This window comes from Lissotriton helveticus, chromosome 8 (genome assembly GCF_964261635.1).
Source record: "Lissotriton helveticus chromosome 8, aLisHel1.1, whole genome shotgun sequence".
NCBI lineage: Eukaryota > Metazoa > Chordata > Amphibia > Caudata > Salamandridae > Lissotriton > Lissotriton helveticus.
Window position 1 is genome coordinate 41,675,760 of NC_136069.1, and position 25,996 is coordinate 41,701,755.

General features: G+C 47.3%; 1 protein-coding gene across 2 annotated transcripts in view; it reads right to left on the reverse strand.

The window, feature by feature from the left end:
- Nucleotides 1–17,587, reverse strand: part of LOC144772317 (uncharacterized) — a 290,294-nt gene extending 272,707 nt beyond the window's left edge. For both annotated transcript variants that reach the window (XM_078656553.1, XM_078656550.1), the window contains exon 1: nt 17,573–17,587. The gene's annotated coding sequence lies outside the window, so the exon portion shown is untranslated. The remainder of the gene's footprint in view (nt 1–17,572) is intronic.
- Nucleotides 17,588–25,996: the final 8,409 nt, after the last annotated feature.

The following is a 25,996-nucleotide window of genomic DNA, read 5'->3' on the forward strand; positions in this document are numbered from 1 at the left end:
GAAGGCTTACAATAAAAGCATTATTAAATCTAAAAAAGACTTTTTCAAGAAAGAACTGGACAATGCAGTAAATAGACCCAAGAAACTCTTTGATATCCTTAAAGAACAATCCAATAAATCTGCTAAAGTAGCACCAGCCATCAACATTAATAGCCTAAATAGTGAGGATTTCTCGACTTTCTTTACAGATAAAGCTGACTCGTTGGAAAGGGAGTTAAAAAAGCAGTCGAAGACATTGAAAGTACGACGGATTCGAAGGAGGAAGAACTGACTCAACAAGAAGTAAAGAAACCTAAAAACAATGCCAGATGGTCAAATTTTAAAGTGGTCAATGAACTAGACATCTCAAACATCATGTCGTCCACTAAACCCAACAACCACTATAATGATCCCTAACCAGCAAAATGCTGGCCCTCCTTAAACCATCTGCTAATCCCATTGTGGACAAAGATCATAAATGCCTCACTATCGCAAGGTCTAATCCCATCATGCCTTAAAACAGGATAACAGAGAACCCCTCTGTGCCAAACAATTTCAGACCTGTAACTAACATCCCCATGTTAGCCAAAGTACTAGAAAAATGTGTCCAACAACAATTAAGTCGACACATTTCTGGGTTCAACCTGCTAAATGTTTGCCAATCGGGTTTCTGTCCAAACTACAGCACAGAAACTGCAATCTTACACATCATAGATGACGCACTGCTGGCTCTTGACCACAATGAAACCTGCCTACTAATCTTGCTGGACCTGTCATCCGCGTTCGACACGGTGAACCACAAAAAAATTATAGACCGGATGAAGAACAGAATGGGCCTAGAAGGTACAGTCCTTAACTGGTTCAGCTCCTTTCTTAAGAACAGACCACAAAAATTCATGGTCAACCAAACCCTTTCTGGCCCAACAAATAATACAATAGGAGTTCCACAGGGATCAACGCTTTCACCGGCGCTATTCAACCTTTACGTGGAACCACTAACAGAAATACTACAAAAAGCAAACCCTACTGTCTCACGAATTCCACGAACTTACATGCCCAAAATATCTCAGAGTCATTAGACTGGTAGAGGAGTTTCACACACCACCACGAGATGAGACCTCGAAGGTATGAGGGGGGTCCATTCGCAAGCCTCAAGACTACACAGAGGAACACACCGGAAGGGGTGGGTGATGGGGAGGGGGTGGGGCACGGGTAGGAACAGTTGGGGTTAGGGAGAATTCAGATAGGGGACGCAATACCAGAGCTCTTCTATGCAATGTTTCGCAAGGTGTTACCCGCGCCATCATGCATGGACTCATGGCAATACTCCCCCGAGAGCAGCCTCATGATGCCAGAATAGACACCGGGGAAAGCGATTGCATTTTGTACGATGTTTGTCCGACAACTGCAATGGTTTATTTAACTGCAAATAAAAATAAATTTGATCAAAAAGCAAACATAGCCTTCCACATGTATGCGGATGACACCCAGTTGTACATCAAGGTGGCTTCAACAGAAGAAATGAAGACCATGAACCATGCACTATCAAGAACCCTCCAATGGCTAACCAAGAATCACCTGAAAGTAAACCCACAGAAAACATAATTCCTACTGATTACACCACATAAAAGCAATCTAAACTTAACAGAATGGACCAAACTTATCACTGCGCTAAACTGTACTCCAAAGATTGTAGATTCCACCAAGTCACTGGGAATTACCCTAGATAAAAACCTCAATATGTTAGAACATATTAATACAATGGCAAAAAACACCAGGTTCCACTTGAGCTAAACCTTTCCTGAGCAAAACAGATCTTAAAACCGCAGTACAAGCGCTGGTCATATCAAGGATCGAATATGGGTGCACTACCCTGGCTGGTCTCCCTAAGATCTCAACTGCCCCTTTGAAAGCTTGTCTTAATGCAGCCACAAGACTGATAGCGGGATCAAAAAAATTCAACCACATCTCACCTCACATGAAAATGCTAAACTGGCTGCCGTTAGAAGCAAGAATTCAATTCAAATTTGCATGTATCACTCATAATGCAATTCACCACAAAACTCCAGGTTACCTGGCCCAGAAACGTACGCCATCAGGAGGTAACCGACCTTCCAGGAGCAAATCAGACTTCCTTTTGAAACCAGCTCGCTTCTGCAAGAAAAAGACGTATGACCGAGCATTCTCAGGAGCAGCACCGAGAATTTGGAATGCACTCCCACCAAACATCAGAAGAATTACATCCATTGCAACCTTCAAAAAGGAAGCAAAATCGAACTATATGAGCAAATTTCTTCCATAAGGACCATAGGGGAGGCCTGCTATCCATAAACTGTCCAAATTTATTACTGAATGTATATATGTCTATATGGTATACCTAAGTGTAAAACATTATGACGGATGAAACACTATTTTAAAAAAGCTATGTCACACCACACTGGGTCATTATCATAGATGATCATGGATTTTTACTGCGCCAGGACAACTGTATTATTGAATGTATATATGTCTATATGCTAAACTGAAGTATGAAACATTAACGACTGATTAAACGCTGCTGTAAAGCGCTCTGATACCCTACACTGGGTCATGTTCGCGCTATAGAAAACACTAAATAAAATAAAATAAATAAAAAGAAGACTCTTTGTTTTTATCTTTAGACTGGTCACCATCATTCCCTTGGGGGGGGCTTTGTAATTCCATTTTGTCACCCCCACCATGAATTGTCTTGATTTCCCTTGTCTTGACCCAGAGGTCCGCCTTCTTCCCCGCCTCTTGGGTAGAAAGTGGACCTAGGTGTACCTGATATTGATGTAATTTTTCAGGAAAACAGTTACTCAACAGATGCTCTTTCATAATAAGATTATAAAACCCATCATAATCTTGCACCTGATTACCTTTCAACCAACCACCTAGTGTGTTAATTGAGAAATCTACACCATCTACTGAGGTCAAACTCTGTGTTTTTCGAGTCTCCCTGAACCTGATGCTGTATTCCTCAGTGGTGAGTCCAAAGCCCTCAATCAAGGTATCCTTCATGAGATCATATGACTCAGCATCTGCCTCATTCAGTGTCAGAAACCTATCCCTCATATTCCCGAGAACAGCTCCTAGAGAAGAGAGCATCAATACCTTTGGCTGTGTTGGCTCATTTTACAGGCCTACAGGCCTCTCAAAGGCTTTAGTATTAAATATTTTTATTGAGTAATTTAACACAGTACATGCATCAACAATCAAGAGGTCAAATCATCCGTGTCGTCCGGAGCTGGGGCTCGATCGCATCAGAGGGGTCGGGAGTATGCAGTATATAGCAATACGTGATTATACACAGGAAGCCGCCTACAACCCATCATGGGCCCCCCGCTTTTCAAACAGTGTGATGTTATTCAGGGAAGCTACAAGTCCACTTGCCAGTTCATCCCAACCATCGCCGATGTAGAATATGGCTCGCCCCCACAGCTCGGTTGTGCAGGTCGCCAGCACCCTCTGAAACTTTCACCCACACCCACCTTGACCGGAATCGACCTACCCCACCCCAACACCCCATCCCCAACAGATCCAACCCCCTTACCCCTTCCGTACCCCCCCTCCCCCCCCGGTCCACAGTCTTGAGTCAGCTAGTCCTACATCAACACTTCCCCGATTTAGGGGTAGGTACGTTGTTCCCTTCTTTCGGGGCTGGCTCTGTCAATCTCAACAAATGGAGATACCTCGGACAGGTGACTTCTACGAACTCCGAGGACAGGAGAGCTAAAAACGGTTGCCAGAGCTCAGCATACTTTGCCCCTTCCCCCGCTTTATACAGGGAGATCCTTTCCATACCCAGGACCATCCACAGGCGGTGGAGCCATCCCTGATACGTGGGTATGTGGGTCGTGCGCCAATGTGTTGTGATGTTTTGTAGCGCCGAACCTAGAGCTATAGCTATCAAGCGACCCCTTCGTGATCGCAATGGGTAGGTCAACGGATTTGGGAGCCCCAGGATAACGTAGGAGGGAAAGCGTGGGATTTCGGTGTCAAAGTGCTTATCCACGTCGTCCAGAACACGACCCCAGTACTCCTGCAGAAGACTACATTCCCATAGTGTGTGTGTGAGAGTGCCTAGTTGCCCGCAGCCCCGCCAGCACAGGGGGTCCTTGCTACTGTCCATTTCGTATAGTCGTTCAGGTGTGTAGTACCAGTAGGTCACCACCTTCGTCAGAGTGTCAGTGAGCCCTATATGATACGCCGAATGCCGTGCTCTGTAATACATATCTTCCCACTCTTTACGCGTAAAGGCCCTCCCCATCTCCCTCTCCCAGCGAGCCCTACTCGCGCTATAAGTGTATTCGTGTTTGTGTGTGAGCATTTTGTATAGGTCCAAGATTAGCTGCTTGTCTGATTTGCGAGTGATCAACCAATACTCAAAATCCGTTAGACGCCTATGCGCGTCCGCTCTGACTGTCTTGCTTAGGGCCCAGTGCCTGATTTGGAAATAATGGAGTCGTTCGGTCTCCGGGAGGCCGAAGTCCTGGCATAGTTGTGGAAAGGAGATTATCCCTTCAGAATCATACACGTGGCAAAGGGATCGGCAACCGGCAGACTTCCATCGTTCGAAGGCCTTCCCGTCTAGCCCCGGCTGGAAGTCGGGGTTGTCAAGGATGGGGGTGAGAGGTGAAATGGTGGTGGTAAGACCGAGCTCCAGACCAACCCGGTCCCAGATCTCAAGGGGGACTCGAGTAATGTATGATGCGTACAGGTTACGGGGCCTGTGTATCCTGCGCATGAACGGGATCTCTTGCAGAGTGCGCCCCGCCACCGCTTGGTCCTGGAATAACCAGTGCTTCCCGGACTCCCATTGGACCCATTCCGCCATAAAGCGTAGTTGTGCCGCCTGGAAATAGTCGGTGAGATTCAGAATCCCGATCCCTTCCCGTTCCGGCATGAGCATCGCGATCTGGGCTTTCAGACGCGGCTTCCTCCCGTTCCAAACAAATCGAGAAAGTTCCGACTGCATCACTTTAATCCAACCTTTCGGAGGGGCGAGAGGTATAGTGCGAAAAATGTAGAGGATCTGAGGTAAAATCGTCATCTTGATCGCCGCCACCCTGCCTAACCAAGACAGCGGATAGTGTTTCCATTGTCCCAATTCCTGCCGTACTTTCTGCCAAAGGTGGTCATAGTTAACGTCCACCGTGGTTTGGAGGGAGGCCGCCAGTCTGATTCCCAGGTAGGGGACTGCCTCCGTAGCCCATTGCAGTGGAAATTGGGACTGCAGTGAGGCGCGCGTGTCCACGGCCAGGGACAGGTCAAGGGCCACTGATTTCGTCAGGTTGACTTTGAAGCCCGATACGCTACCAAACCTATCAAGGTCGGCCATGCAAGCGGGAAGAGAAATGTGGGGGTCCGCGAGCGACAGCAGGACATCGTCCGCATAGAGACTGATGACGTGGACGTCCGCTCCAAATTTGATGCCTTTGACTTCCCGGTTAGATCGAATGAGCTGTGCTAGCGGTTCCATGTAGAGGGCAAACAGGAGAGGGGATAGCGGGCACCCCTGCCTGGTGTCCCTCTCAATCTGGAAACGTGGGGAGGACAAGCCATTAACTCTAACCGAGGCCGAGGGGAATTTATAGCAGTTCAGAACCCCAGTCCGGAACTTGGGTCCCATACCTGCCTTCTGCAGGACCTTCTCCAGATAGGGCCAATGAACCCTGTCAAAGGCCTTCTCTGCATCGATGGCCAGCATCATGTATTCGCCCTGTGTGCGGGCTGCCTTCTCGATAAGGTGGAGGGCCCGTTTGGTGTTGTCAGAGGTCTGGCGCTCCGGGATGAAGCCCGACTGGTCCGGTTGTAGGGGCCCAGTCTGGAGGCGAGGATCCCCGTATAGAGCTTAAGGTCAACATTCAAAAGGGAGATGGGCCTGTATGCCCCACAGCCGATGGGGTCCTTGCCTGGCTTGGGTATAACCGCAATCGAGGCCTCCAGCAGTTCCCGGGAGATCGCCCCGTCGTCCGCAAACGAAGTAAAGAGTCTGGCCAAGAGCGGCGCAAGTTGAACACAGAAGGTTTTGTAGAAGCACGCCGGGAAGCCGTCCGGCCCCGGCGCCTTCCCGAGTTTGAGCCGAGAGATCGCTGAGATGACCTCTTCCGGACGGATGTCTCTCTCCAGATCATCCATTTGCTCCCGAGTCAGGGCAGGCAGTGGGATTCCGTCGAGAAAGGCAGATTCCGCCTCTGGGTCAGGCGGGTCTGCTCCGTATAGAGTGGCATAGAAGGCGCTAAAGGCCCCCGCTCGATCACCGGTGACACTGGTACTGTCGTTTCGTTTCAATTCTTTAACCTCCTGCTTCTGGGCAACCGTTCGGAGTTTATGCGCCAAGAGACGCCCGCATCTGTCCCCCCCAGTGTAGTAGGCGTGTTTCAGCCGCAACGCTGCGTACTCCGCCCTGTCCATGTCTAGTGCTGCCAGCTGTTGACGGGCAGCTGGTAACTGACGCCAAATTCTCGGGGCCCCCCTCCTTCTGTGAATGTGCTCTAGCTCCCTGGTCTTGTGGGTGAGCTCGTCCCTCTTGGCCTGGCGTTCCGCGTTCTCCGCGGCGGAAATCGATATAAATTCACCCCTCAGTACTGCCTTGAGCGCGGCCCACTGAGTGGCCAGCGCGGTGTCCCCGTTGCTGCTGTGGGACAGGTAGTCTTTTATGGCTCCTTGAATTCTGGTAACCGCATCTTGCTTGTAGAGCAGAGAGTCTCGGAGCCGCCATACTCTACCTAAGCGTGGTGCCCGCGGCCCTGTCAGGGTGACCGTGACTGGGGCGTGGTAGGACAGGGTACGCCGTACCGATTTCAGCATTGGTGACCAGAGTGCGCGCCGCTGTGGAGACAAGCAGGGAATCTAAGCATGCATATGTTTTACGCGCTGCTGAGAAGTGTGTGTATTCTGTGTCACCCGGATGAAGCTCGCGCCAAACGTCTACCAGCCCCAGGTCTTTCAAGCGAGCCAGACCAGACGCTGACAGCGCACCCACTTGACTAACGCGCTGGCAGGAGCGGTCGAGCAAATTATCTAGAACTAAATTCAAGTCCCCCCCTAACAGTATATGACGATCTAGTGTCGCAGTCGCCTCTGTAAGTGCGGAGTGCAGGAACTTCTCTTGACCCTCATTCGGCCCGTATATCGAGCCAATCGTGTAGTGTAAGTCTCCCAGTGTGAACCTGTAAACCAGTAACCGCCCCTTAATCTCCGACATCTTACCCAGTACTTTGCCCTTGAAAGTGCGCGCTATCAGGATAGCCACCCCGGCCTTCTTCTCTGTACAGGAGGAGAAGAATTGCTGCGGGAACTTGGGAGAGTGAAGGCGGTGGCAATCTCTAGCCAGAAGGTGCGTCTCTTGCAATAGGCAGATGTCTGCCTTGGATTGTTCTAGAAACAGGAGCACTGCTTTGCGTTTCACTGGATTGTTCAGGCCTCTCACATTCAGAGTGAGAACGACAATGTCATCCAACGCCATCCAACAAGAAGAAGATTGACAGATAACTATTAGGGCGACTGGCAAACCCATCCACCCCCCGGAATTGCCGCCCCCCTCCCACATGAGAGCTAGCTCAGCACACCGCCCGCCGACCATGGACCATGAACCCTCCCCCCCCCCCCAACCCCCAGGAACTCCCCCCCTACCCAACTCACCACCCCCCTCCCCCCAACTGCAAACTGTCAATGTATGCCCCAAAGAATGTCATTGTCTCTCATCCAAGGACGAAAAGGAGAATAGGAGGTAAAGTAAGGCAGTCTTACTGTGCAGTTCGGGAGTTTTCCTCCCGCCAACGGCCCAATGGCCAGAGCAGACGGTCAAATCAAGCAATGTCGTGAAGCGTTCATCCTGGGGGGTCGGTGCCGCCGTCCGCGGCTACTGCCTCTACTGCCGCGCGTTGTCCCGCTACAATCTCCGTCGCCTGTGGCTTCTTGACCTGCCTCCGTCGCCGCTGTTGGGCCCATTGTGGCCTCCTTCCCTCGGTCTCATCCGCCGACCCCTGGGCCTCCGCCTCTTCCTTCGGCATCTCTATACCAAGCAGAGAGCAGGCTTCGGAGACTGATCGGAGCTGGTACTGCCTATTCTCCATTCTGAAGACGAGGCGGAAGGGGTGGCCCCAGCTGTACTGGATGTCCTTCTGCTGCAGGAAGGAGGTGACCGGCTTGAAGAGCCGGCGCTTGTGAAGCGTGAGTGCCGCCAGATCCTGAAACAATTGCGGCGAGGTGCCTTGGAACATAATCGGGTGATTCTGACGCGCCTTCTGTAGTATTTCCTCCTTGGTCCGGTAGTCTTGAACGCACACCAGGATGTCGGGCGTTGGGGCCGTAGCTGCACGGGGCGGACCCGTCCTGTGGGCCCTGTCCAGCTGTAGGGGCGAGTCCATTGGTCTCCCCAGCACATGGTTGAATAGCTCCCTGGCATATCGAAACACATCCTGAGTGGCATCAGATGTGGCAACATTGCGAATGCGGATGTTGTGTCGCCTGGAGCGATTTTCCAAGTCTTCCAAGTGGAGTTGCAAGTCCACCTGTTGATCGTGTAAGCGGATGATCTCCTGTTGTTGGGAAGAGAGTTCCGTCTCCCTTTCATCGCCCTTGGCCTCCAGGTCCGCCACTCGTGCAAAGGCTTTACACCATTTGGTGATATCATCACCCTCTACATATTTGGGGACAATCCCTTGGGGGATCTTAGGGTCAAAAGCTTCTTCTTTCTCCCTATTTATGATTTTGCTGCCACCAGAGGTGGGTCCTTGGCCTATCTCAGCTCTTTCTTTGTGCATAGCTAGGATTTTGGCTTCTAGAGCAGCCCTCCTGGCTAGTCTCTCTAGGATGAGTTCCTCCTCTGGGAGGTCCTCTCGCTCAAGGGGAAGCAGATCTAAGCTCTCCTCAGGCAAATGGTTCAAACCTTTACGCACAATGCAATCCTATGGGAGGAAAACGCATAAATGCAATAAAGGTAGGTACAGTTGACTTTAGGGGTTCACCTTCTGGATTCCGAGCAGTAGGGGGCTAGGGTCCAAAGTACTACCAGCAGTTCTTTGTGACCTGCCCAGAGTCGACCGGGAGCCGGGTGCTTGTGAAGTTGGTAGGTGGGTGTGCTACAGAGAAGTAGGTAGGGACACCTAAAAACAGGCTGCATAGGGGAACTTGGGAACAAGCCCGAAGGCTCCCAAATAGGGACTTAGAGAGGTCTTGGAGCAAGGGAGCACAACCGGTTCGACGGTACCCGTGCTGGGCGGTGCAGGTGCATTGTTGTAAGGTCTGCGGGCTGGATGCGCAAGGGACAGGGACAAACAGCTGGCAGGGGTAAAATCAAAACAGCTTGACCACTCATGAAGTGGGTCTTAGGGATAGAGACATCCCTCGACAGCTACTTGGTCGCTGCTGCAGTTGGGTGCAGGGCATTTGTGCTGCGCAGCTCCGGTTGATCCTGGTGTCTTCACACTCGGTGGGGAGACAAATCTGACCTTCCAGAGCACAAGTGCATCTCCATTTGCATCTGCGGTGTCGATGGGGGAGCTGCCAGGCAGTGGACCAGACGCTGCTTGTTGGTGCCTGCAGCTGCAGGGAAGTAGCTCCTCTACTGTCAACAGGTTGCAGGCAGGGTTTCCTGCCAAAACTCCACAGCACTTCTGCAGTTCTGACCAGGCAGTGACTCTTATTCAGCCTTCTCTTGATCCGTCGAATCCAAGTTTTTGGGTTCAGGGGTGCCACCTAAATACTCACTTTAGGGGCAATAAGGGGAGTGACTGGTAGTAGTCAATGGGTACCTACCTTTAGGGTGTCTAAACCCTCTATACTACCACTTCCTGTGGGATGTAGGTATAACCCTGACCCTAAAATGCTAATCCTGCCCAAAACAACATGGAGGAATTTGAAAAGTTGGGTCCACATAAGCTAGTCCACCTGAGGGGTGGTGCTGGCTTGAAGTGGGCAAACCTCCTTATCTTACTAATTTTCCCACCTGTCTAGCTGCCAAAAATGGGAGCAGGACATGGGGGATGGCCATCTCCACTATGTGGAGAGGCCTGAGGTTGCATAACAAAGGCGACAGAGCCTTTGAAGCTTTCCACCCTGGGCGGCACATCCTGCTTGTTCTGGAGGGTCCTAGGTGACACAGGCTCCAATACCCATACCTTTTGCTCTAGTTGGGAAGCCACCGTACCAGAGTTTGTAGTGTAGAATATGCAGTCATCAGTCTCAGTCTTCATGAAAATGCCTATATATTGGTTTCATGTTTTTGCGTGTCGAGAGAAAAACAAGCGCAAAACTACCCTCCAGCGTGTGGGTTGAATGTGTGTTAGGTTTCAACAGGTGGTTTTAATTACATCTTGCTAGTAGGGTGGAAAGTGAAATACAGTGTTGCATTTTTGGTGACAGAGAGATATCAGAACAATGTATGATTTAGCAGTTTTGGATATTAGTTCAAAATAAGCTATTGCCATACCAGCTGTGGATGGGAGTACGTACCTAAGGTGGAGGAGTACCAACGGCGCCCTCAGGATACTGAGAGTGGACGAAGACCTGCAAAGGAGGAAGAGAGGAAAATGTAGAAATAGAAGAAAGATTAGCAAACTGGGAAAGAAGGAAAAATGAGAAGACAGGAAGAGCAATATAGAGGGAAGACTTGGAGAGGGAAAACCAACAAATGACTATAAAAGATTTTTTAATGCTGACAATCTTTTACTCCAAGACGTGGGAAGCAGGAGACCACCAATGAGGAGTTGAATCATGGAGGAGGATACGCTGCAGCATAGGGAACATGATGAGCAGCTGCAGCACGGATGACAGCCAGGAGGAATCAAGACCAAGAGCTGATGTTGGAGGAAGGACGGACACATAGCCAAGAAGCTGAACTCAAAATACAGACAAATGACAGAGATGGAAACCCGCACTCCACCTGGTAACGCGGTGGCCCCGCAATGGTTCATTGGAGGACCGGGGCTAACCAGGTGCGTGACAGGGGTAGTTTGCGAAGGAACAGGTCGCGAGAAGTACAGACATTGAGGCTGGCATGGAGCCCTTGGAGGACAACCGGGACGAAAAGATGGCAATCATGCATATAATCCTGAAATCACCTGGGGTTCTTTTCTTTGACGAGCAAGTCTTCATGGCCAAACTAAGGGCCTTGCTCTTGTGATGGAGGGGCGAGGAAAAGAAAGTGGGAAGGAATAAAACAAAACACAAGAACGGATAAAACAGACAGGAGAAAGAAATAGAAGTGTACTATCGAAAGCAAAACATAGCTGGAAAATATATAGTTGGGAAGAACAGTAAAAGATGAAAAGTTGAGTGGAATCGGCTATCGAATAATTTGAGATTTTTTTATTTTACCTGTGTTAAAATGCCACTTAGCATTTCCATTTTTTTGTGGAGTTTTATATAGCGCCAACTAGTCCCGAAGATATCAGAGCGCTTTACATGAGCACCAATTATGTTACAGGGGGACACATTCATTTTTGTTAGGCAGGAAGATTAAGTGATTTGCCCAGAATTACAGAATGTTGAGCGTCCCTGCCGAGACTCGAACCAGGTTCCCCAGCTCCGAGGTCGACCGCCCTAGCCGTCAGGCCACATTCTCTCCCTTTAATCTGAGGACACTGTACGTGGAGCCCCAGTCAGTCTCCTGTGCTAAGAAGGAGTCTGCAGGGCTTAAGCCTAAGGAGATTAGAAGAAACAATCCTTTGAGATCTTTACAGACCTACTAAAGAATTTGAGCCTATACGATCAATGGAAAACAAAAAAACACTTAATTACTCAGAGAGCCTTGTAGTTGGCCTGTGCTACTAAACAACAACAAACATAACAGAGACTGAGAAATTAATATGCAGAGTCCCTCAGCTCCACCCTTTTCAACATACACATTACACCACTCTCCAACATCATCAACGTCCTCCTCTATTCCGATCACTCCCCGCTCATCCACTCCAAGAATGACAAAACCACCGTCAGAACCAACTTCTCCAACTGCATGACCATGGTAGCAGACTGGATGCAAACCAACAGCATGCAGCTCAACTCTGACAAGACGGAAGCACTGGTCTTCGGCAACAAGACCTCCCCAATGGATTCCACCAGGTGACTTAGGGATCACCTTAGATGGCAAGTTCAACACAACGGCTCAAGTCAATGCAGTGTGCACCTCCTGCTTCCACATCCTATGCTTGCTGCGAAAAAAATCTTCAAGTGGTTGCCTCTAAACACCAGACAGACCATCACACAAGCATTTATCAACACAACCTATGCCAGAATCTCCAAACAACTCCTACAAAGACTCCAGGCCATCCAACACACTGCTGCAAGACTCAAATTTGACCTCCCTCGCCGCACCCACATCACACTACACAAAACTTCACTGGCTCCCCATTCACAACCGTAGCCAATTCAAACTTCTCACGCACACAAAGCACTACACAACACAGGACCAGAATACCTCAACAGCTGCATACACTTTCAGCAACCACATAGACACCTATGCTCTCCCTCGCTCCACTGCACATAGTTGCCGATCCTGCAAAAGCAAAACTGGAGGTCGCTCCTTCTCCTACATCGTATGCAAAACTTGGAACGACCTGTCTCGACATATCAGAGCCTCCTCTTCACTTCTTGAGTTCTGCAAAAAGCAGAAAACCTGGCTCTTTATAGAAGTCCCTTGGAGATCACAAACATGCACACCTCCCCAATCGCCTGCATACCATCTCAGGTGATTAGTGCGCTATCCAAATCATTATAACATAACCAACATTCCACACCCTCTGTTCTGTGAACAGTCAGTGTTTTTTTACAGTAAGTGTGAATGTGTTTAGGGGTGTCTTTGTTTCTCTGTGCATCTGGCTTTGTCTGTCTCTGTACCTATCTCAGACCCCTGGGGCTGTTATGAAAAGAGTACTCTAGGCTTTGCACTTGAGGCAAGTATTAGTGTTTGACCTTTTTGATGAAGGGGTGTTTGCGGCCTGCATCTATCAGTGTGCATCTGCATCACGTCTCAAGCGGCTCCCTTATGTCATTTTTAGGTTTCACACAAGATTTCCTTGAGAGGTCTTTGGTTTGTTTCTTTTCTTGCATATCATGGGTCAGTACCTGTCAGTTTCACTTTCTTCCTCATGTGTTTCACCCTACGACGGACCATGGACAAACAACAGAATAATTGCTTTATTGGTGTCCTTCCACTGCTCAGGCTCGGATTCAGGTATTTTTTAAAATCTTTCCTCACAACCGTGGTTGCTTCTTTGTCGTGGTTGCTGGCCTGTTGTTACTTGCACCAGCAGCCTCCTACTGTTTTGTTTGCCCCCCTGCGGCCTCCAATCGTCATTGCCTGTTACATTTTGGTTGCACCTAGCATTTTATTTAATCTCTGAAGTGTGAACAAACTAGGCAAACCTAGAATCTTGGTTGGAGTGAAAAGCAAGTGGTCAGCTATAAGTGTCTTGCGTATTATTTTCTTTTTTCTCTGCAGGCAGAAAAGCATGTGACCTCCTATACATACAGGAGACAGACACGAGCAAAGGCAGAACAGAACAAGCATTTGCAATGCAATCGGTCTCGCCTTTGGGACGTTATATGTATTTAACTATACAGCACATTAGCCTGGGTGCTGAAACATCTACTGTTCCTTAACATGGAGGGAAAGTAAGCACCAAACTGCGTGACACGCCAGGTATGGGAACACATGGAGAGAAATATTGCCTTTCAGTGGGAAATGGTATAGTTCAAAGCTCTGTTTTTAATATAAAATCAAGGCCTTCGGTGGTCATATCACTGAAAATACAAGATTTGAAAAAATATTATTGTCTATGAGTGCTTGTGGAAGACAGTTTCTATGGATTCGAATCTAGAAAATGCCAAAGTGATTCTGGTATGTTATTGACCTCTGCTGGTCGTTTTTTATCAAGAAAGTTAAATAGAAAGAGTTGCCAGAAAAATAAAAGGTTGCTCAGCAGAAAGCAATTATGGTATCTTACTGACCTCTGCTGGTTGTTTTCTATCAAGACAGTTAAATAGTGGCAGTTGAACAGAAAAAAGTCCCTAAGCGGAAGCAGACAAGTTCTAGGGCTGATCTCCAGAGCCCACAAAGTACATACACATATAAGAATATAATAAGTATATGCAAGAGGTCCCGAATGCTCGACCTAAAAAGCAATGTTACACCCACATGTCACTGTAGACCTGAATCACACTGCAGACCAGTGGTAGCGGGAGAAATCTGACAATGGTGGGGCCAGAAAAAACCAAGGTGAAATGCAGTGAGTAAGCAAACAAATCATGCAACGTCCAAATCCTGAAAGAAGGTTTAGCCGGGGGGGGGGTGGGGGGGGGGGCGAATACTGCCACGAAAATTCCATTGTGAGACCATGTATGCAAAAAGGAGTCTATATCCATCCAGGATAAGAATTACGCAAGCACTACATGCACTGCAAAGGTCTGCTTAGTGTGTTCTCAAACTAGGCCTGTCATACAATGGAAACAGTACATTCCAGCTTATGCCATAACAACAGTTTCACAATGAGTTGCACTAATTTCATTATAACAGTAAACCAGTTGCAGCTTTCCAGAAGGTGGCGCTGTTTCATTACACTACTTCAGAACATGGTCGGACTGCCTCATGCCAAGGAAATCACTGAATTTCATCGGCATGATGGGGTCACTCCTGCAGCACCTCTCCCTTGACAATCAGGAAAGCAAACAGATGAGAACTATCAGAAAGAATCCCATACAAGCCCAATGGTCGTCGCATAATTACCTGGCTGCCTGAAGATGCTCTGATGGACGGGTGTATAACCTGCAAGAACAAATGGAAAACAAATCAGACCTCAAAATCAGAAGGGGGAGTCCCAGCACCCAAATGCAGAAGCTGCCACTCATGTAAAACTGTTCATGAGCACCCATGCTGAGGATAACGAAAGCTTGTACCCGCCCCAAGAGTGGTGTCATCTCATGTCTGGACCCTTCCTGTGCTAACATCCAACACAGACCAAGCCAAAGCTGGTAGGTATCCACCTGCAGGCATGAGCGGATCTTGAATTCAGCCCTGCGGATGACCTCACCTGTGCTGCACATGTGTAATGCACCCCCTGGATCCAGGTTCAAGGGACACAGGGGGGGGAGGGGAGGGACTGCCCCCGGGCGGTGTATGAGGCCAGTCCGTAACTTTTTATGAGATGCCCCCATTGGCAACGCATCTCCCCCTAACTCTGTAGATACCTTTAGGAACACAATCTAGGGGCAGTCTTCTTTTGTGTATTCATAGTAGAGTGGAGGCTGGCTTGCCTCTTAGCGCCGAGCCTCTGGTTTCCACCCTTGGCATCTGCTGAAGTTAGTGTGTATGTAGCATAAGCAATGTACCACAGAAGTGAGACTCAAAGTGCACTTTCACAGGACACCGTAGCATAGCTGCCAAGTTTTCAGATTGCTTATGTGTGACATTTCCATGGTTTCAGGGCACTTATGAGTGACACTCAACTGCCAATGTGTGACACTTTGAGTGACACTTTCTCGTGAGTTAAACCAAGTAATGGAGTTCATGGAAACAGATACATATCAGAAATTACACCTTTTGGAAGAATGAAAAAGCTCTAAAACTATATTGAAATTGCTGCAAAACCCTGGAAATAGAAGCTTAAGGCTTGCTTTGTAATACTGAATTTATGGGCGCATTGTGGTAGCTAACATTTGAATACAATTTTAAAACAATGAACACACTTATCGTGCTTTCAGTCACAGGCTGCGACCATGCCGCACAATAATACAGAAGTCACTACACCCCACTGCACCAACCAGGACTCAATTCTGGTTACACACAAAATCTCTGCAGTGATTGCATTAGCTAATTGATGTTTCATACACGGTAACTTTAAAGAATGAATTTTCCAAAAAATTCTTTAACATGTATGATTGATCATCTTTCATTTAGTTGTTGGTTTTTTTGCATTAAAACAACAACTTAATTTATGAAATATTTTGTTCTTGTTTCTGTCTGGTTGTAACGCCTAGACTGCATTGGCTGTTCAAGCAGTCAGCTCTAAAGCCCATTTATGCCTAGTGACTGCTGCAGTTTCAAATGTCACTAGATAATCAAGGCTAGGGTTAGTGCAGGGCATTTGAGCAGCATATTTCATGAGGAACTGCAGCTTGGCTTTTACCTACATGGAGCTGGAAATTGGCAATCATCAATCAAAGCAAATAAGACATAAATACCATTCATTCTCTGTGTGAAAAAAGTTAAATCCGGGGATTTTTTTGCGTCTCATTCTAGAATATAAATTAAGGGAAACATGTGTGCCACAGACTCTCTGTGTGCTCTAAAGCAGGAGTCTCCAACCTTTTCTGGAGTGAGAGCTACTTATGGTCAAGGAAACTGCTTCTGAGCTACTAGCAAATCAAATTTTGGCACTATAAAATATTGACAACATGAGTAAACATCAGAAGAGGGGAGGGGAGAGGCTGCACAGGAGAGGTGGGAGGGGAGAGGCTGCACAGGAGAGGTGGGAGGGGGAGAAGGCGCACAGGAGAGGTGGGAGGGGGAGAAGGCGCACAGGAGAGGCTGCACAGGAGAGATGGGAAGGGGAGAGGCTGCACAGGAGAGGAGGGAGGGGGAGAGGCTGCACAGGAGAGGTGGGAGGAGGAGAGGCTGCACAGGAGAGGAGGGAGGGGGAGGCTGCACAGGAGAGGAGGGAGGGGGAGAGGCTGCACAGGAGAGGTGGGAGGGGAGAGGCTGCACAGGAGAGGAGGGAGGGGAGAGGGGAGAGGGGAGAGGCTGCACAGGAGAGGAGGAAGGGGAGAGGCTGCACAGGAGGGAGGGGAGAGGATGCACAGGAGAGGTGGGAAGGGGGAGGCTGCACAGGAGAGGTGGGACAGGAGAGGCTGCACAGGAGAGGTGGGAAGGGAGTGGCCGCACAGGAGAGGTGAGAGGAGGGGAGAGGCTGCACAGGAGGGAGGGGGAGAGGCTGCACAGGAGAGTGGGAGGGGAGAGGCTGCACGGGAGAGGTGGGAGAGGGAGAGGCTGCACAGGAGAGGAGGGAGGGGAGAGGCTGCACAGGAGAGTGGGAGGGGAGAGGCTGCACGGGAGAGGTGGGAGAGGGAGAGGCTGCACAGGAGAGGTGGGGAGGGGAGAGGCTGCACAGGAGAGGTGGGAGGGGAGAGGCTGCACAGGAGAGGTGGGAGGGGAGAGGCTGCACAGGAGAGGTGGGAGGGGAGAGGCTGCACAGGAGAGGTGGGAGGGGGAGAGGCTGCACAGGAGAGGTGGGAGGGGAGAGGCTGCACAGGAGAGGTGGGAGGGGGAGAGGCTGCACAGGAGAGGTGGGAGGGGAGAGGCTGCACAGGAGAGGTGGGAGGGTAGAGGCTGCACAGGAGAGGTGGGAGGGGGAGAGGCTGCAGAGGAGAGGTGGGAAGGGAGAGGCTGCACAGGAGAGGAGGGAGGGGAGAGGCTGCAGAGGAGAGGTGGGAGGGGGAGAGGCTGCAGAGGAGAGGTGGGAGAAGAAGGAGAAGTGAAGGGTACTCGTCCCGGGGGGTTCATGGCTTGAAGGGGGGGGGGTGCAGAGTTCGGGTTGTCTTCAGCGGGGGGGGGATGGGGGTCTGTAGACTCTACCTGCGCAGACCCCTGCTCAGAGCCCTCTCCCCCTCGGCCTGGGACGGTGAAGATGACAATCCGAGGCCGGGGGTGACGTCCGGGGTCAGAGGGTGAAGGTCACCGCACAGACCAAGGATCCTTCCACCCCTACAGCTGCTGGAGCCGAGGAAGAGGCCGGAAGTGACGGCATTCACTGCTGGTGCTGTCTCTGCCCTCAACGACCGGAAAAGGAAATCACGTGTCTGCTGGGCTGAGAGTAACTGAAAGAGAGAACGGACTACACAGTAGCACAGGCTGCAGGGACCCTGAGCAGCCTCGAGGCTGAAACCATTATATATTTTTTAATGTTGGGTGATGTAATCCCTCCAGTGTAAACTGACAGAGTCAATGTGTTCAATGCAGTTCTTAGAGCGCCCCCAGCACACAGCAGGACTCACACTTTTGTATTCAATTCTACGAAATTCTCCACTGCTAATGGAGCAGGGGTGCTTTGTGACCCATACCAGCTGTGGCAGCACTATCAAGAGTGGGAACAATCAACATCAAGTCACATCAAGCCAGATGTCTGATTCTTAGATTTTCTTTCAGAAACAGATCCAGTGTAACATATACACATATATATCTAAATCTAGATCCGCTTCCAAACTCCATTTTTTTTGCTTTGTAGTCAATGTTTTCCCCAATTTTTTTATATTTCGAGTATTTGCTGTAGTCGGCAAAAACTCATGTGACATTGTATCTCTGGATCTGTCTACATATAGAATGTTGTCAGCATAAAAATATTTGTTTTCTCCTGTAAAACTATGCGCAGTCAAAACCCTTTAATCACTTCTAACAGGATCACCCAGCATGCTTGTGTCTCCACACACAAGGTAAACAGTAGAGGTGACAACAGAAATCCCTGCCTCCTGCCTGTCCTCAAGGCTATTTCGAGGAGGTCTTGCCTTGAACACAAACATTATGCCTTGGTATGGGAGTGCCACCCAGTCGCAAAAACCCCAACCAAATCCAAACCTAGGCAACACCAGGAAGAGAAATGGCAAATGCATCGCACTGAATGCCTTTTTTGCATTCAATGAGATTATCGCTCATGGGGCAATACTAGACTGGACCTCTGACATCCTCGTGGGAGACTGAGGCATGAAACCACTTGATTCACATGAATAGGAGAAACCTGGTTGCCAGTATTGTCCCAGGTACTTCACATCTACATTTAAGAGTAACATTGGATGGTATAAAGCACAGTAGCCAGGTGCTTTCCCTTCTTTGAGGATCAGAATTATAAACACCTTAGTGAGATCAGGGGCAAAGCTCCCATGTTTCTACTTCCATTAAGTGTTGTATATGAGCACACAGCCAGCTCAGTTGAAATCTTTAACAATTCCACCGGAATGCAATTAGGGACTGGTGTCTTCCCTTTCATGTATTTGACCTCCTCCAGAAAAGGCTCGTCCACCACATTCTCTCTTTCTCCCTCCCCAACAGCCTCATGGTTGACATTTTAAGGTCCGCAGATTTCCCGTATTCCTCCCCAACCTCCAAACGCTCTTCCTCATAAAAGGCTATACTGTTGCACAAATTCTTCTACTATATCTTTGCCTGTTGCTATCACACCCCTGTGGCCGTGGCAATTTTGCCTATCCACCTAGCGGCAGTCTCAAGTCTACCAAGCATGGGCGGCAGCCTACCTGCCTTATCGCATACTTCTTATAAATTAAACTGCCAAGCCAGGTACTGTAAGTGCGCTTTATCATTTAGCTCCGATTGACAGGAACCTTATTGCTTCTTGTACAGCCCTAGCAGCTTGGGCCGTATTCTCCAGCACAATTTCCCACCCTATCTTAGGTCCATCGGCTGTACTTTCACAACTTGTAATATATATATATATATATATATATATATATATATATATATATATATATATATATATATATATATATATATATTTTAATTGCAGCGACAATTTGAGTACTATCCATCAATACTGCCTTGTAGGCTTCTGACTATATTTTCCTGACTATATTTTTCTGACTGATCCTTCACCTTTCTGAAAATGCAGCACTGTATCTGCCCTCAACTCTGCCCTGATAATGGAGTCCAGCAGTTCTCAAGCATTCCATCTATACCCACTTGCCATTGCCTTTGGTACTTTCTTGCATTGTCCTCAAGAGTGGTCTATGGTCTGATAATCCACCAGCCAACAGCATCACGTTCCCTTTTTTGGGTTTTCTAATTTTGGGATATATAGGTCAGTATGGAGAGTTTTTTTGTGGAGCCCTGAGAAGAATGATTACAACCAGTCTATCGGGTGCTTCAACCTTCACATATTAGTAGGCCTCATTTTTCTAACAAATTGTGAGAGGTGAATCTGGTGTGCGTGAATAGTCATTCTGTGTCTGTTCGAGCTATATTTACATCCATGACATCGCTCAAGTCCCCTCCTATAATGTGCATCTTCAACATCAGCAGGTAGCCTGCCCTTTCAAGGACTCCCCATTGGGGTTGTGATCAATATAATACCGTGCCTCCCCCACCTCCCTTCAACATCTGTTAGGATCCACCCACCTGTTTTGCTCTTGTTGGTTCCTGACTAATGTTGTCACCCCTCCAAACCTCGGGAGAAGCCCACATGCACCAAGGTAACATTGATCTCTTTCCAGCAATTTATATATTATGTTCCCTCCAAGTGAATCTCCTGAATTAATACCTCATATTGAGCGACAACCCCTCTTTTGATTTTATTTCTAAGGTAGATGACGATCCAGGAGAGAATTTTGTCGGTTCTCTGTTTTGTCATCATGAAGCCATATCAAAGCCCATAATGGGTGTGCAGACAATGGCCGCTTGAGTTTCATGCATATAAACATTAACACCAACATTTTCCTATTTGTAACAACTGCTTTCACCACATCTCCAGTACTTACTGGTCATAGAACCACACCCACTTCAACTTGAGAAAAGGTCTGTTGCCCAACCCCCTCCCTAATACACCGATCTAAACTACACCTATTTATTTACCCCAACAATAACCTGAAATAATTCCACTCTTGTGCAACTCTTTCGAGTGCTCGCTCCTCTATGCTCCTTCTAAGTGATGGGGGAGATGAGGTTGTTTCAGCCAATACTGAGGGACCCACCTCTTTTGGTCGCTCGCTATGATTTTGACCCGCTTCAGAAGAGCCAGGAGGGCTGTTCTTTCTTTCAGTCATGGAGGCAGAGGAGACCTGTGTTCTGTTACAAGCAGTGCAGTCTAGATCGTTCCTGAAGCTATGTTAAGGCATCTACTGGTGTTTCATAGAAGGTTTTGGCCTGGAATTTCACCTTGACTTTGGAGGTATATAGAAGCATATAGTTTAATCCCAGGGGTCTCCGTCTTTGCTTTATGTGGTCGTAGGTTATTTCTTGTTTCTGACTCAGAGGTATAATTTGGGAATACCATTATTCTAGGTGAGTCAAACAGTGTCAACCCTTTTGCTCTAGTCTTACAAAGAATAAGCTCTCTGTCCTGTTTCTTGGGGTATCATGCTATCAGCATCCACGGAGAGAGGAGGCTTACTAATTATCTACCTATGTTCCCTTTCTTTTATTTAAGTGTTTTGTAGAGCGCCTGAATCACCCCCAAAGGGGTATCTCTGCGCGGCGGACCGGCAACAAGAAGCTGACAGAAGGGCAAAATTAAAACCGAGCAGTTTTGAGTAGCCGTCTAAATTGAAGATGGTCATGGCATTGTCTCAGATGGGTGGGGAGCTGGTTCCAGTAAAGCGGAGCAAGGTGAGAGAAAGCTTTCCCACCTATCCTTGATTTCTTAAACAGGGGAACCAAGAGAAGGGATTTGGTTATGGAGCAAAGAGCCCTGGTAGGGGTATACTGATTACGTTTCTTAGCAAGTTAAGTGGGACCCTTGTCATACAGTGCCTTGTGGACGAGGGAGCAGATTTTAAACTTAATTCGCTTGCGCACCGGGAGCCAGTGACGCTATTGGAGAAGGGGAAAAGAAGCCGTTCTAGGTGGAGCATTGGAGACAAGGCGCGCCGTTGTGTTCTGGACTACCTGCCATCTGCACAGCGAGGAGTCATTGGCTGAGACGACGAGAGCGTTACAGCAATCTAATCGACTTAATACCAGTGCCTGAATAAGAGTTTTCTGTGTGGGTACTGGTAAAAAAAGGGAAGACTCGTCGTAACAGAGCACGTGGAAACAGGAACCAGCCGTCAGGGCCACATGTTCCTTCATGGTCAAATCCTGGTCTAGGCGAATGCCAAGATTCTTAATAACAGTCTTGGGTACAGGGGGATGACCGAGCTCCACCGGCCACCAATTCGGTGACCACAGCAGAGGTGCGTCTCCGTAGAGCATGATCTCAGTCTTCCCTGCATTAAGTTGGAGGAAATTGCTCCTCATCCAATTGGTAATGGCTACCGTACCTGTGGAGAAAGTGGACTGGGCTGCGGGAGTAGATTAATTGAAAGAAAAAAGAAGCGGAGTATCATCAGCATAAGAAATTGGAATAAAAGGTCCTAAGGAGGTCAGCCAAGGGAGCGACATATATGCTAAACAGGGTGGGGCTTAAGCACGAGCCCTGAGGCACACCTTTAGTCAACTCCATAGTCTTTGACCAGAATGGGCCTAGGTTAACAGTCTGGGAGCGTGCCGCGAGAAAGCTCACCATCCACTGAAGGGCTAGACCTCTGAGACCAATTTCTATAAAACAGCAAGAGGAAACATTTTCAGGCTGTATTAAGAACAGCTGTGTTTTCAAGAAATCCACTTGTTCCAGTCCCCTCCATGAATCTGACAAAAACTGTGATTATTTTGGTCTTTATCACTGGGAGAATTTGGTCTGTCACCGGGGGAGCCTGTTCACCTCTTCCGGCCCTGTGTTGCTTGTTTTCCAGTTCAGAGGGGACCAGGCTGGCAATTCAGACTGGATTGTTCCTAGTGGAGCAGGATCAAGACTGATACTCAAATGGCTGGGTACAAACTAGGATGGCATGCTGGGAGAAAAACAATGGATTGGGATGTGGTTCCGGGAGATTGCCACTGCATGAGATTAATTCAAGCATTCCATCCGATACCTTGCATTTGTTGACATTTTATGTGATGCACAAATACAATAGATTGTTCAAGACATTAAAAATGTACAAAAGAAAGGAACATCCTGAACACAGTAGACATCATGAGCACAGCTTCCTTGAGCGGACACAACTATCACACTTCTCTAAATAGATGAGTCTTTAAAGGGACAATCACAAAAGAGTAATGTCCAAAAAGCCTACATCAATCAGGGGTCAACAAAAAGGTTTTTTAAAGGATCCTCGCCCACTAGAATCAACTAGTGGCAGGCTTCATCATTCAGTTCGGGACTCTAGACCAGGTCTCAGAAAATCAAACATTTTACCAGACTTGCAGGTCTAGTGACTTAAATAATCTACTCCACCTAACTGTAATGCTCTGGCCCCATAAACTGGTTTCAAATTATGGGACCCTGGGCAAATTTTTTATTTACTGAGCTGCCATTTTCTTCATTATCACATATGTGAGCACCTTCAAATATGTGAGTTCAGCATGTCTGCTGTATAAAAAAAAACCTAGTTGTGTAATTTAATAGACTAAACTCTTTCTCTATATACAATACAAATGGTGCAGCCCAGGAAGTAAGAGTGAGTCTGCGGCCATGCCCTGGAATGGGACAGGGACTTTCACGAGTGTCTCAACTTCTTATGACCGTGATGTGATTCTCAGTTCGGATCACCTTTAGATGCAGGAGGGCACATGTGTTGCACGACAGAGTGGTGTCCAGAGCCCAAACACCAGAAACACACATTGTGCCGGTATATTGAATAGACAAAACGTTGTAACCACTAAAGTACTTGTGTAAATGTTGTCTTTAATTCCCCATCATGAGGGCTGTTTGCATGATGTACCATTCATTTGTGTTTTGCTGAAATCAATTCATGAATTTGCCTCACTTTACGGAAAATTATATTTGAGTTGAATGAATGAAAGCATTAAGTGTAACACGTAAATACTGCTAGGTCATTGAGGTGTAGACATGGGTGGTACTTTTAGATTTTGCTTAGAAATGCTAACATTTTGAGATTGAGGGATGTACAAATAAACCAATTGCAAATATGGCTTTGTCTTTTTGCAGCTTATCTACTAATAGGTTGAATCAAAATATCTCCAGTCGCAGAACAACATGTCTAATGAATATTATTTAGACAGCTTGCTATTTGGCATAAACCTAGGGATGGTGACCTGCAAGGAACATCAGACCATCATCCCTGTATTTACATTCCCAAAAGAGAAACTTTAAAAAATACCAGCCTGCCTTCCTTAAAGGAGCCCATACAAATAAATAAATACAACATTTAAAAAAAAGTAAGATTCAAAGTTTCCTATTTGGGACCATTGCCTGCTCCTCTAATCATCCCACACCCCCGAGTCACTATCTCGCCCAACATTATTCCAAAAGGCGAAGCTGTCTAATGGGGAAAGCTTCTCCTTTCCAAATTGGTTACTACCTTCTTTCAGGAATCGGTAACTTATGAATGATTTGCAACAAAATTTAAGCTGCAAACCTCTCATTATGACTCAGACAGAAGCCCTTTCCTATTTGTGATTCAGAATGAGTCAGTAAACCTATTTTGCGAGTTGGAAAGGCTTTTCCAAATCATCAAGTGGGTTTCGTATATAGCAAAAACCCATATAACTGTTGCAAATCTTGTGATTGTGTGACTCGCAGGCAGGGCTGGACTAGGATCCCAAAGCAGCACTGGCAAATTTGTCAGATCAGCCTCCATGCAGTGCAAAGTGATGCAGCGAGCGAGCATGACCACTACAAGGATGGTTTTGGGGATAGTCTCCCCCAAGAAAATGTGGGCAAATATTGCATTTTCTGTCACCAGGGTTCAACAATCTCTATCAAAGCTCTTCAATGATTTCCTCACAGTCACCATCCAACAGTGGCCCGCATCTCCCCGTAGCCCCTCTCTCACATGTATTTAATTAATTGTATAGCACCTCTCATACCAGTGTAGGGTGTTGGGGCACTTTACATCACACAAATACAGAGACAATTAATCATATGTGTTCAAATCAGTGTATAGAAAATGTTACATAACAGAAAGGGGACTAACAAGGTGTAGGATTCATGTCATACATATTGGCAGGCATTTTTTGTTTTTTAAGAGTACTTGGTTTGGAGAAACACAAACTCAAGATTCAGAACATAACACAGTGGTTAGGGTTGGCTCTACTAATAAGAATTCTTTTCTACACAAACAAACCCTTTTGAGCAACATTAGGATAATGACAGAATCCGAAAAACCATAACTTTATAACCTGTACCATGCAGTTTACGTGCTCGTCTTCGATGACTCTTCATTGCTTACTGTGCTTGTTTATGATTGTAATTTATGAACTGCAGAGTAACAAAAGGGTCTCTGTGACAAAATCAATAATCCACTGTGCAATGCACATAATAAACTGTTCTGTGCTATGCATGGTACAAGTTCTTTGCTGCAAGAATATTAACCATCTGCACTACATTAGATGAGTCAAAACTGCAACTAGACAAAACTTGGATCTCTCTCCAACAGGAATATGAATCCCCAGTTATCTTGACACTTTTATTGTTGTCTGAAACCTACTGGACACACTCTGCAGCAGGTGCTTTCAAAACTGCAGCACTGCTACAAAACTGGACCCCCACCCTTCTAGCCTCCCGGGGAAAAACGCCCAGTACCCAGCACAGCCAGTCCAGCCTTGCTTGCAGGGTTTACAATTAAAAATAGCTTTGTATCTCTGGCTCTAAGCTCCATGGTGAAATGCAAGCTGTTAAAGTGAACTGATTTTGTTCTTGTTAAGAATCCCTACAATGTAAATAACAGCTACAAATTTAAAATAGATTCCAAAGTATAACCATAAGTACATACTCATTTTCATTGTAAGTTGCAGGTGTTAACTTTGTAATTATTATAGTAATAAAAAAATTCTCACTACAGATACCATGTTTGAGTGTTTTTACTGTACTAGTAAAACCCAGAGGGAACCATGAAATATGGAAAATATAACATTTTTCGCTGTGAAAAATAGATTTCATCAACATGAGTTATGGGGCCAATGGAGGACTAAATTATGTGGCACAGGTATTTAAAATATGTGGCAAAAAAGGCAATTATGTGGCTGTAACAGTTTTACTGCACTGAGGAAGCAATGCTTAATGCCCGGGCTGCAAGAAATCTACATGCCCACTCGCCATGGTGAGTCTGATTTAATCAGGGCAAGCTATTTTAAGGGCCTACTAGCCCAGTTTGGCGAGAGAGCTGAAGATGGTAAAGAACAGGTGTTCTGTTCATTTAGAAAGTGAATGAGCAGTAAAGAGGTCTTTAAATCTTGACACATTTGCTGTGTTTTCAAAGACAGGTCAAATGTCAGCAT